This window comes from Phyllostomus discolor, chromosome 2 (genome assembly GCF_004126475.2).
Source record: "Phyllostomus discolor isolate MPI-MPIP mPhyDis1 chromosome 2, mPhyDis1.pri.v3, whole genome shotgun sequence".
Taxonomy (NCBI): domain Eukaryota; kingdom Metazoa; phylum Chordata; class Mammalia; order Chiroptera; family Phyllostomidae; genus Phyllostomus; species Phyllostomus discolor.
Window position 1 is genome coordinate 35635806 of NC_040904.2, and position 12446 is coordinate 35648251.

At 39.7% G+C, this 12446-nt stretch overlaps 1 protein-coding gene across 1 annotated transcript in view; it reads left to right on the top strand.

Moving 5' to 3' along the window:
• The first annotated feature begins 2294 nt into the window (after positions 1-2294).
• Positions 2295-12446, top strand: part of NLGN1 (neuroligin 1) — a 769628-nt gene continuing 759476 nt past the window's right edge. The window contains exon 1 of the mRNA XM_036017708.1: positions 2295-2340. The gene's annotated coding sequence lies outside the window, so the exon portion shown is untranslated. The remainder of the gene's footprint in view (positions 2341-12446) is intronic.

Below are 12446 nucleotides of genomic sequence, written 5' to 3' on the forward strand. Positions count from 1 at the left end.
GACCAGGGCGTGAGGGATGAGGGCGAAACTTGTAAAGAGAGGGACCGCCATCAACATCAAGTCGGCCACCCCGGACACTCGTCCCTGAAAACCCACCCCCACTGCGATCACAGCTCCGGCTCGGGGGGAGGAGGAGGTGGACAGGGGAGGGGGATGCTGTGCAATAAACTGGGCCGGGAAGGGGTGGCAAGGGAGGAAATCGTGGCTGTGAGCGGGCAGGACGGGGGTCTGAAGAATGGGTCTAGCTTGATTCAGGCTCCTGAACCCGGCAACGCCACGGAGGGGGGAGTGGGAGAGGAGGCTGTGCTGCGTGTGTGCGCGCGTGTGTGCGGGTGTGTGTGTGCGCGTGTCTACAGGTAGCAGCGGCGGCGGCGGCGGGGACCGGAGCAGGGGACGCATCTGCAGCCACCTCCCCTCCTGTGAATTTCCGAGGGGATTGCTCACTTAACGGACGGATCTGTACCCTCGGGAGATCTTCTCATCCTCTCCATTTCCACGCGTCTCAGCCGTCTTCCACTTTCAAGTGTGTGTTTGGGGTATTTTATTTTATTTAATTTTATTTATTTTTTTCCTTCTCCCTCTAAATCTTCTTGGGAATTCTACAAATTGGAGCAGGTGGCTCCTGATACGAAACCTTTGGATACATTTGGCTTGCCAAGTTTTTATCTTGCCCGTCCCCTCCGTCTTTCAGAGGCATCTGTGGTGCTTTTCTTTTTGGATTTCTATGCAGGAAACGTATATATGTTTATATACCAACCACATAATATATAAATACATATATGCGTGTCCAAGCACTTGGTTTTCTTCTCTCTTCCCGACAAAGCGGAATGTTTTGAAGCCGATGGATAACGAGAACAGTATTAACATTCTTTTGATCCTGTTTTTCAAAAAAGGGAGGGAGCATGAAGAATTGTTTAACATTCGGCCATCGTTTGGCTGCACACTAAGCATCTCGAAGTATTTATGGTTGCAGATCAGGTGCAAACGGGGCTTAGAGAGAAAGGTAAGGGATCTTCCTGCATCCTCCGAGCTCTGGTGTTTATCTTAATCCCGGGGATTGCCGAGAACTTCTCCCAGCCTCTCCCTCTCCTTTCCCACCTCTCACATACCCTGCCCTGCTGTGTCTCACCTGTACGCTTATCCCTTTTCCAGTTGCGGAGGGGAGTAGGGTGGGGAGGGGTGGGGGTGCTGGAGGTTTAATCACCTGGTAGAGTTTAAATCTCTCGTTCTCTCTCTCTTCCCTCAGCAGGGGAACTGAGTTTCCCAGCCCCCTTTTACCTGTTTTAGGAAACCCATTTTGTCTTTTTGAAAAAATGCTACCTAGATAGCCGCTTTAAACAACTCTTGGTGCCAAACCCTCACCTCTATCCTCTGTTGAAAATAAAAGCAATAAAAAACAACTTTAATGAATTGGGTGGTTTCTTTAGCACTGGGTTTCATGGAACTTCCAAAACGCTTACTTTCATTTAAAGCCAAACCAATGCCTCAGGAGGAGTCCACCGTGGAGGAAACTCAACTGCCGTGTCTGCATAGAGCCAATTGCATTTTACTTGGAGGGCCATTCACCAGAGTTGGGGGAGATGGAGCTGAGTCTAGTGTAGCAGAAAACTGCACGATACTTAATTCCTTTGTGAAGCCGCCCTTTACACCATGGCCAGTCCCTGTTTAACTCCCCATTCGGGGGACCCGTTTTCAGACTCGATTTTTTGGGAAGAGAGGTGGAAACTTGTCCTTGTTTTTTCTTCAGTCCCTCCGACCTGCTTCCTTCTGCGCTCACCATCCTTCGCCCTGGCACTTTGCAAATTGCCCGTTTCCCCCTCCTCCTGGGGGGTGTTCTCTGCTCCTCTCCACTCCTGCCCCCTCTGTCCTCTCTCCATTGGCGCTTTCAGAGCAGATGCATCTTCTCTTCTAAAGCTCTCTCTCCTGCCTCCCTGACCCCCTCCCCTCCGCGTCCCCTGCGCCCCCCACCTGCTCCGGATCTCCTCGCCCCTCCTCCCGCCTCCCCACGGCGCCTTGACCCTTCCATCCCTGGTATCGGCCAGGGGGCGGGGGGGCGTCGTGTCCGGGCTGCACACGCCGAGCGCAAGGAGCTGGTGAGAGGAGAGACCGCCGGAAAGGCGAGCGGGAGTCGGAGATCGGAGGCCGGGAGAGCCCGTCCGATCCGGAGAGACACGGAAAAAAGGGGAGAAAGCGAGTGGGAGGCGCGCACGCAGCCGAGCTCGGGCAGACGAGTGCAGTCGCCTCCAACGCCTTAGAGCGGCGCCCCAGTCACTGCAGCTTTTCACCCTAGAGCTGTGCCCAGGGACCACCGAGACCAAGAGCCGAGCCATCGGCAGAGAGGTACCAAAGAAATAAGGAAAAGAGAGAGAGGGGAGGGTTTCCTGGGAAATACGGAGGCTGAGCAGATGGAGGAACAATGCCGCCTCCAGAAGAAAACCCTTGCCTGCAGCCCGGGCGGAGCTCAGACGAGCTGCCTCCAGCCTCCCGCTCTCCCCGGGCCCGTGGGCTAGTTCAGGGGGTGGTTCTGCCTCTCAGTTTGACAGGGATGTAAGAAAGTTGCTCTTCCTCGCATTTCCTGCGAAGCGGTTTTTACAGCTGCGTGATTCGAGTCAAGATGTCACTCCCTAGATCCCCCGCGTTGAGCAGCGACTAGATTATACATTATCAGGCAATAAACCCCTTCGGGAAGAGGTGGTAGCCCAAACGTTTAAAAACGCTCTGTACTGGTTTCTGACTGTCCAGCCCAATGCTTTGTGAGCAGAAACGAAAAACCACCGTCAGTGAATTTAAAATTGGGAATAATTTATTCCAGAGGAGATTGTTAGTGTCTTATGGAGATGAGGGAAGTTATGTGTCTAAAATTTGATTCATTTGTGATTATTCTGAATCATGAGCAGTTGGCCTCCACAAAGGTATTTATACTACTTCTTTTTTTTCATTTCCAGGACCATAATGATCCATGTAGGACTTAAGAAATATGAATTCAGATAGCTAGCTAACCTTGTGTCTATTACTCTGCATTTTCACAGGTACTTAATGTGTACTCATCTTTCTTTTCATTTTTTTTTTTTTTACTGAAACTACAGCAGTCTATTTTCTCTCATGTTGTTCATGAAAAATGCAGGGTCAAATGTATTTAAAAGTTAATTGTGCTTAATTATAAATAAGTCCATATATAAAAAAATCACTAAGAAAAGGTGTGGGTGGATGTGTTTCAGTGTAAAACCTATAAAATGTCTTGGCATTTCAATCAGCCATTACAACCTAGCAGAACACTAGGTTTTTTGAAATGAGCTCAGAAGCAAGAGCCATTCAAGTATTTAAAATATTAAATGTTAACTACAAAAAAATTGTTTACTGTGCCCTTGGCAGAGAATGAATCTAAATCTCTCTGCACTGCTGAGTGATTGAATGATTCACAGAGAAAGTGGAAGTTAATCATTACTCAGGCCTTCTGATTACATGGTTTGATTAAAAGAAGTAACTGTTTTCTGTAAGCCTGCTATTCTACAGTTAGTCTTTCCAATCCTCTTAACATAAGCAGAAACTGGGGAAGTCAGTCTTTCAGCAGACTCTGTACTCCAGTTCGTGCAGCGTGGGGTAAAGGAATCCCTCTTTACCGTCCCACCTTCCCACAGCCCCCCTCCTGCCACCCGCAAGGTGGTTTCTATCAATCTTATCTTCATTCCCTCCGTAGTTATTCATTTTGTGAAAATTTCCTTTTATATTTAGATATAGTATGTTTTCAAATATAAATGCCTGGATTGTTTTGAAATTGAGGATGGTATATAAACTCACCGAAGGTGGGCTGAGAACTTTATTTGCTGCAGGTAGAATGTTTGAAGGCCTGATGACTTTGCATGACTGGGTGACTTCCCGGACTTCCTGAAGTCTCTCCCAACTCTGAACTTCTCACATGTTATTCCACTTCCATTACTTTCATGTGGTTATCTCCTTAAACTAAGTATTTAGGGTTTTTAATAGGATAATTAAATAACTAGAACTAGATAATACAGTTTATAGTTATAGATTTAAGCTGAGTTTACAGTTTTTTGAAACATTTTTTAGCAAACCAGAGTAATTCCTTATTTCTAGTATTCTTTACTGTTATACAAAGAAATCATTTTGGGAACCACCTAACAAATACTAATTTGTGGTTTTTGTAAGCAAAACATAAGTGGAATTAACAGTAGGATTTGATACCATAGCAGTTCAACAATACACTTTTGCACATTTTAAAGTATTCTGAAGTGATGTTCGATCTTTGTTTCTGTCTTATTAGATTGTAGATGAAAAGATTCCTATTTGAATTCCTATGATTTCTCAGTTATATTTTAAGTATTTATAAATGGAGTCCCCTGATTCCAGTTCACCAAACTCATTTCCCCCCCTAAAACATGAGCTGGGTCTTGCATAGCTTTTATTAACCATGGCCAGTGGTTCCTGATAATGTGGATGCTAAAGCCCAGAAGACTGATGGCGTTCAACTCCTTTCAAGATTGACTCCCCAACTTTTTAGATTTGAACACCTTCCACCTGGAACTCCTCCCTAATTTATTCATTATTCCATTCACAAGACTCTTATTTACTACTTTCCCCAATAGTCCATGCCATTTAGGCTTCTGAGCTTTGCTTATGCTAATATTCCTCATGAATTACTTGCCACTGTGCCCCCATGTGCACACACACACAGAGCGATTGTAGGGCCAAAGAACATTTTGTTTCCTTAGAGTGGTCTTTCCTCCCTGCTTTCTTCCCGTATCCTTGTTCTAAGCTCCTACAATATATTATTTATAGCAAGAGTAGCCCATGTTTCATATTTCTTGATGGTTGGCACACTAACTGGACAGTAAGTTCCCAGATGTCAAAAGCCTTATCCGATTTATCATTCCATTTGGAGTGTTTAGCCCTGTGTCTGAACGTAAAGTAGACCATGAGTGAATATTAAATGTATTATTTAAACATACATTTGACTATGAGGCAATAGAAAACCTGGCTAACAGCCCTAGTCGGGCGGTTTAGTTGGTTGGACCATCATCTTGTATATTAAAAAGGTTGTGGGTTCTGTCTGGTCAGGGCACGTCCGAGGTTGTGTGTTTGATCCCCAGTTGAGGGGCTGGGTGGAGCATGTAGAGAGGCAATCCATGAATGTTTCTCTCTCTCTTCCCCCTGCCACTCTCTCCACATGCTCTATCCCTTTCCTCACTTTCAAATCAATAATAATAAAAAAATCTTCCAGTGAAGATTAAAAAAAAAGCTGTCTAACAGTGGATTAAGCAAATAAGGGTTAATCTTACATTATAAAAACTCAAGAAAACAGTTGCTTAACATTTAATCAAGAAATCAGTCTTCCATCATTTTGGTACTTTTCACAGTCACAAGATTGTTGTTGTGCCTCTGGCATCATGTCTGCATTCTAGCTTTCCCGTCCCCCAAAGATAACAGACTATTCTAAGACAAGATTTCTCAACTTTGGTATTATTGTCATTTGGAGCCAAATAAGTCTTTGTCATTATAGGATGTCTAGCAACATTGGTGGTCTCTACTGACTAGATATCAGTAGCATGCCCCATTCATACTCATTCAACCAAGAGTATGAGTATGATAGACATTGCCAAATGTCCTGTAGAGGTAACAGCATTCTGGGTTGACAGCAGATACTCTGGTTCCCTGTTTCCTACTTCCCATTTTTCTTTGCAGTGCAGTGGTGGTGGGCAAGGGTGTGTTTGTGATGTTGTTCTTTCGTGCGGTTATTTCTGTAGGGATTGAGTGCGGGCGGTATGGAGGGAGGGCGGGGGAGGAAGTAAGGGGAATGAAGGAATGCAGGATCCTTCTCTTCGGGTAGGGAGGCTTTCTTTCCTTCTCAATTTCCTCCCTCAGTTCCTGCTTTTAATCACTTCCTTACTCTCCTTCCTTCCTTTCCCTCCCTCCCTTCCTTCTTTCCTTCCTTCCTTCCTTCCTTCCTTCCTTCCTTCCTTCCTTCCTTTTTTTCTTTCTTTCTTTCCTTTTCTTTTCTTTTTTTTTGCTTAATAAATGGTAGAGAACTTTACAAAATTGTTTTTAAAAAATAAAAAAAGGAAGAAAAGAAGGACAGGAAAGGGCCAAACAAGCCTTTTTCTTGAGCAATTTGTCTTTTTTAAAAATGTGGATATTTTCCTCATAGACTTCTATTCTCCTATCACTTCCAGAACAGTCAGATGGCCACTTGTAGCTACAAGAGAAGTTGTGGAAATGTACTTTTCTCCACTACCTTGAAGAAAATCAGAATCTGAAAAAAGAACAAGAAGTGAATTTGTGTTTGAAAACTAGAAGTGTTTGGCCACTAAGACAAGATAAATGAATGTGTAAAATTTACCTAAATACTTTAAAGAAGAGAAAAAGTAAATAAATAGTCAAAATAGAATGTAGATATACTTTTTTCACATGCTAAATTAGTGATTAAAACAATTGTGATAACACTGTGATTTTCCCCCCTCTAGATGGCATTTTACTTGGAAAATAGCTAGGTAGAATGGAGCCATTTTGCTTTTACATGTGTGTGTATATATGTGTGTGTACATATATGTACATATGTGTATGCATATATATGTGTGTACATATACACATGCATATGCGTATGTGTGTGTGTGTGTGTGTGTATAAATGGAAGCACCTCATCTTCTCTAGTCCAATGAATAAATCAGTAGCTTTGCTATTCATATGTATTAGATGGTAGTCAATCATTAGAAATGTTGTCAAAGGAGATAAAAATGCAGATCTAGTGTTTTCATACTTTGTAATGCTTGTATTTAGAAAGGCAACAAATGCTTGTGATGGCATTAGGTTAAATAATGGTTTCTTGTACAGATGTCTTAGCATGGGCTATAGTAACTTTAAATTAGGTTGCTCAGTTATTTGTATCAGTGTGGTAAAAAAGTCCTATTGGATACCATTAGAGGGAAGAATTCTACTTTACAAAGTCGTATCAACATTGCTGTGATGGTAAATGATCTGGTGTGATTCAATACAAAGTTGTTTTTTTGCTTTTTAAATTTTTTAGCATTGCTTTTCATTCTCTATGAGTTTGTTGATTGACAATTTTTCTCAGTTTTGTGTAGAATATAGAAATATAAGGTATGTTGTCTATTAAGAATGTTTAGTTTGTGAATAACAGAGTATGAAGTTATAGGCCTAAGCAGTAAACACTTTCATTTTCTTTCAGAACAGGGATTCTGGCAGTGTGCTGGGCCAGGGCTAGGTAACTCAGCAGTTCAAGGATGTCAGGACTCTGAGACAGTTGTGCTAGAATTCTGTTGGCTCCCCATTTTAGAAAGAAGGTAATATGTTTACCACAGAACCAAACATAACATCTTCTAATAGTCCCACTCAAAGCAAAAAGATGAGAGGCAGTTTTTTTTTGTCTCATGGCAATGGGAAGAAAAATTTCCCAAAACGTAACATCCATCTTTCCTTTATGCCTGATGGACTGTCACTATGACCCATCCCACTCCTAATCACTGGCAAAGAAAATACATTCCATCACCGGTTTTTGATTAATCACATCATGGCCTTTCCCCTGGGTTGGAGGAGAGGTCTGCTGTCTGTGGACATAGCCATTTCACACTTAAACAAAATGGGAACTCTTATGAACTGGGTGGGACGAGGCAATAGCTGCAATCTGGGGTACCTAACCTGGTGTGCCGCAATGTGGTGTTAGGTCCTCATCAAATTTCTTAGAATATGAAATGCCTACATTATAATCAAATGCATGTGTGCACACACATACACAAATTAAATGGTCTTTGAACTCTGGACATAAACCGTACGCATCAGGCTATATGCTTCTGATGTAGAATGACTGCTCTCATGATGTCCCAGAGATTTTTAAAAAAATGATATCTGGAGAATGAGAAAATGTAGGAATGGTCTTTGGAGAGAGTAATTAAAAACATTAAACTATGTTACATGTCTAAATCCAAAATCCTACCTTTTCAACTTAGAGCTACATCATGTGACCACCATAGATAAACCAGAACATGTCCTCCTTCCTAGCTGACTACCTCATCTGTGTTTGTCATGTGATCTTACAAGCATCATTCAGGAGTAATGTGAGAAATGACTGAGCCCTTTTGTCATTGTTGTCACGAAGAAGGACTTAATCTCATTTATGCCCAAATTCAAATTACCCTTCTACTTTTGATAACTGTTTACTTGGAGGATCTAAGGCACTGAATATCTCTCATGGAATGTTTAGTCTTTTTTTTTTTTAACAAAGGAAGATTTATTTCCATTTCTTTTATTCGACTTCATGGAATCACAGCCAATTCTGTGTTCAGTTGAAAAAGGGGCCTTTAACTATTTCCTTTTACCTTACTTCATTATCTGAATCCATTTTTAACTTAAACTTTGCTTCAAGATTTCATTGTATTTGAGATTTTTATCATAAGCTGCTTCAAGATATTTTTGGAAGGAAGAAGAATATATACTTACATGTATATATGCATATGCGAACAAATGAAGGCTGTCATATATCACTCAATACATGTCATTTTCCTGAATGAATATATGTTCAGAAATTAGACAACACTGTGTGCTATAAAATACTGAGTTATGTTCCCATTGGCATGTACAGTGGGATTTCAGGGAAAAAATATACCAGTGGTACTTGACCACTTTGATGGAGATACATGTTGTACTTTGCAGGCAGATGGAAACTCAGGCAGGGAAGGTGGTGAGAGTATAAATAAGATGAATTCACTATACATATTTTGCTCTAGGATCAGAGAGCAATTGTTTTTCCAACTTTTTCCTCTAGCTTTAGAATTTCAATAACTTCCCTTCTACCAAAAAACTTTCTATCCAGTACAAAGGGGCAAATAAACTTTAACATGAAAGCCATATTGTAAAAGAAACATGAAGCAGAAAAGAATGGATTTGATACCAGTTTGTCTCAAAGCAAATTTTGTGATGGACTTTGGCTCTCTCATGGCTTTACTATCAGCATTTCAGACCACATTTTTAGAGCTCTCATCCTTCTAGTCAGTGCTGTTTTCTCAGGCTCCATGCCTGGAGCTGTTTGCATCACAGAAACCACCTCTGACCTGGAATCCTTGCCTAGGGTAGGGTGGTGGGGCAAGTGTGATTTCTGAATCATGCTTAAAATGATAATTAGTGATTCCGTTCTGTGGAGTCAGAAACTGATGCTTCTCCTTTGCTTTAATGGAAGGTATATTTGAAAGTGAAAACATAGTAGAGTTGGGTTTTAAATAGATGCACATTTTAGTGGGCACTCTTGTATCAAGTGAAGACTTCCTGGGAAGTATGTTTTCTGAACATCTTTCTGAACAACATTTTTGGACCTATGCAATACCTTGTATTCAACAATCCACTCTGAGATAATTTGGTTCACAGCACTAACCCTAGGTGTTGTAAGTTCCTGAAGCCTCTCTCATGGAATAAATGTTTAATCATATTTTTAATATACCATATTTACCCCCAAACTGAGGGACCATTGATTACAGGGCGCATCATTAGTTTATGTACACTTTAGAAAGAAGAAGCACTGAAATTAAATCATTACACAGTGTTTTCTACCAGTTAAAATTTTTATTTTATAGTTTAATAAAAAGCCATTAGACTTAAATAGATGTAGATTTCTCTAATGTATCAATCTCTTACATGTAGAAAAGTATAATATGAACAGATACATTGCTCTGAGACTTCAAAAAGCCACTTGCTTTGGCAGCACATATTCTAAAAGAGAACTCAAAAAATTGTATTCTATTCAGGTTCTCACTCTTCTGAATAATTTCTTTTTTTGACTCAGAGCCATCTGTATTTGTGTTTTTCTGGACAATAGTCTCTGTGCATTGGTGATGTACCATTTCTTAAGTCTGTTCCAGAATTTCTTCAGGATTTCATTCTGAGCACCTGGTACCTTCTGCAAGGTTTGATGCTGGTGTCTTGATCTTATTAGAAGGTGACAATTGAAAAATTTTCAATCAACAACAGTATTTCATATTCCTTACTTTTTAAAAAAAAATATATATATTTTAAAGATTTTATTCATCTATCTTTAGAAAGGAAATGGAGGGAGAAAGAGAGAGAGAGAGAAACATCAATATGCTGTTGCTGGGGGTCATGGCCTGCAACCCAGGCATGTACCCTGACTGGGAATCGAACCTGCAACAGTTTGGTTCAAAGCCCACACTCAATCCACTGAGCTATGCCAGCCAAGGCCATATTCCTTTCTTGATTGTTCTGAAAAATCAGGAGTGGTGGTTGTCTGGCTGTGGCAAGAGGAATACACCCAATGTTTCCTTGCAGGGTCAGTGGCAACTGTGGCTCCATTGCTGCTGGGCTTTAAGGGGTTATACAACACATCCTGACTGCAGAGATGTTAATGTTGGAAAAAAATGTTCATCAGACGTGCACTCATTTCTTAATCTAGCTAATTCAGTCATGTTTATTAATCAACTGACTATTTAATCTGTGAACACTTGTATAAGAGAAGTCACTACACAATTCTTAGACAGTATGATTATAATCTAATTCTATCCATTTTTCTTCTCTACACACACTCCCAGTTTGCAGTGTATAAAATGTAGTCAGTCTTCTAAATAGATATGGTGGGATGAAAAAAGCACAAGACCAGGCATCCAAAGACCTATATTTGTAGAGCGGACTCTTCTAATAACTATTCTTGTCATTTCCTGTAATGTACATCATCTCTCTGAGCCTTGGTTTCTGATTAAAATGTGTCTTTGAACTAATTGAATTTAAACATGTCTTTTGGCTCTCAGAACTGTTTTGGGTAAAGATAATCAGTAGTAAAGAATTTTCATTATAATAATATAGTTAAGCTTGTTTTATATAACTGTAATAATAGGTGTTACTTTAAATGATAATCTTAAGATAAATAATGTATATTACAGGGAGGGGCAAAAGTAATTGTCCATATAGAAAATAATAAAATAATTATAATTGTCCATATAGAAAATAATAAAATAATTAATAAATAGTAATACAAGAATGAACTGTTTCTTATATTCACAACTCTAAACTTACATTAGCCCAACCTTACATATAACTTTAAGATTTATTGTATATTGTATAGCTTTTAGACTTTATAGTTTTTTTGAGGCTTACACATAAATATCTTATTTGTGTTTTAAAGAACTGTAAGTGATGCAGAAGACTCAACAGAACAGGTAGGGCTTAGGACACTTTTCTTCAAATACACCAGATGAGAAAGATTACTGAACGCATCAAAGCCAAAAAAGAATGCAAAAGTGGGAAGAAGCAAGGAGAAAATGCATTTTCCATTAAGAAAGAAAAAAAGACTTCCACAAGGAATTAACTATCACTATATATAAATGTTCTGCTGAAAAAGAGTCATCAGTAAAAAGCTAGAGAAAACTGGCAGATAAAAATGAAGTTTTTTTTGTTTTGATTTATCATTACTCAACCACATACCGCTGATTTTTTAAAAAGATATGAATAAACAAGGAGGAGTCTTGGACTGTATCGGTCAGATGCTAGTATTTGTGGATATTTCTTGACAGTTCTTACTGTGCAATTCCACAGACAACAGTGTTTCTTCTCTGTATTGTATTTGAAAATTGCTACTGCTCTTAAGTGGCCAGAAAGCTGGGTACTTACTTTCTGATGAATAACAAGCTCTCCAGAGGCATGCCGCTCTCCTTTCTCTCATTGTGGCTGCAGTCACCGCAAAGAAAACACTGTGTTCCCTCTCACCTACCTATTTGGCCATAAAGTGAGTTGATTTATAGAGCATGAAGAAAACCTTTCCTTTTTTTTACCATATATTCTCAGAGATCTTTTTAATACAATTAAAGTATAGAAATCCATAAGATGCAGATATAATATTGCTGCAAGTATGTAGAATTTTATTGAATAATTAATTAAATTATTTTAATCCTCTCCTTAGGTCACTTTGTCTATAAGAAAAATATTAAGATAATAGTATTTAAGATGAGAAATTTTACTTAATGGCTTGGAATCTTAGACTACTAAATAGTGTGTTGAGATTATGTTCACGTTGCAATCACATTTTAGTGACTGATGATAAAAATCACAATTTTCGATTCCAGATAATCTGTAAAACATGTTGCAAAAAGAAATAATTCACTTAAATTTTTCTCAATAAATATCCAGTGGTATTTTCAGCTGAGAGTTGAAAGGGTTATAATGATTTCTTAGACAATTACAGGTCAACCTTCTCAGTCTCCAGGGGACAAAACAGGCTGAGACAAGACATGACTTGCTTGGTTTACACAATGATGGAACTTGATCCAGAATATCTCAATCTTTGTGTAATGCCTTCATGATGTCAATTTTACATTCAGGGCAGTAAGACATATATCAGCACCCAATGTGATGTATATTTGTGATTATAGAATTATTAGTTTAGCAGTACAAAAATAATTGCCAGAACTTATAAAGAA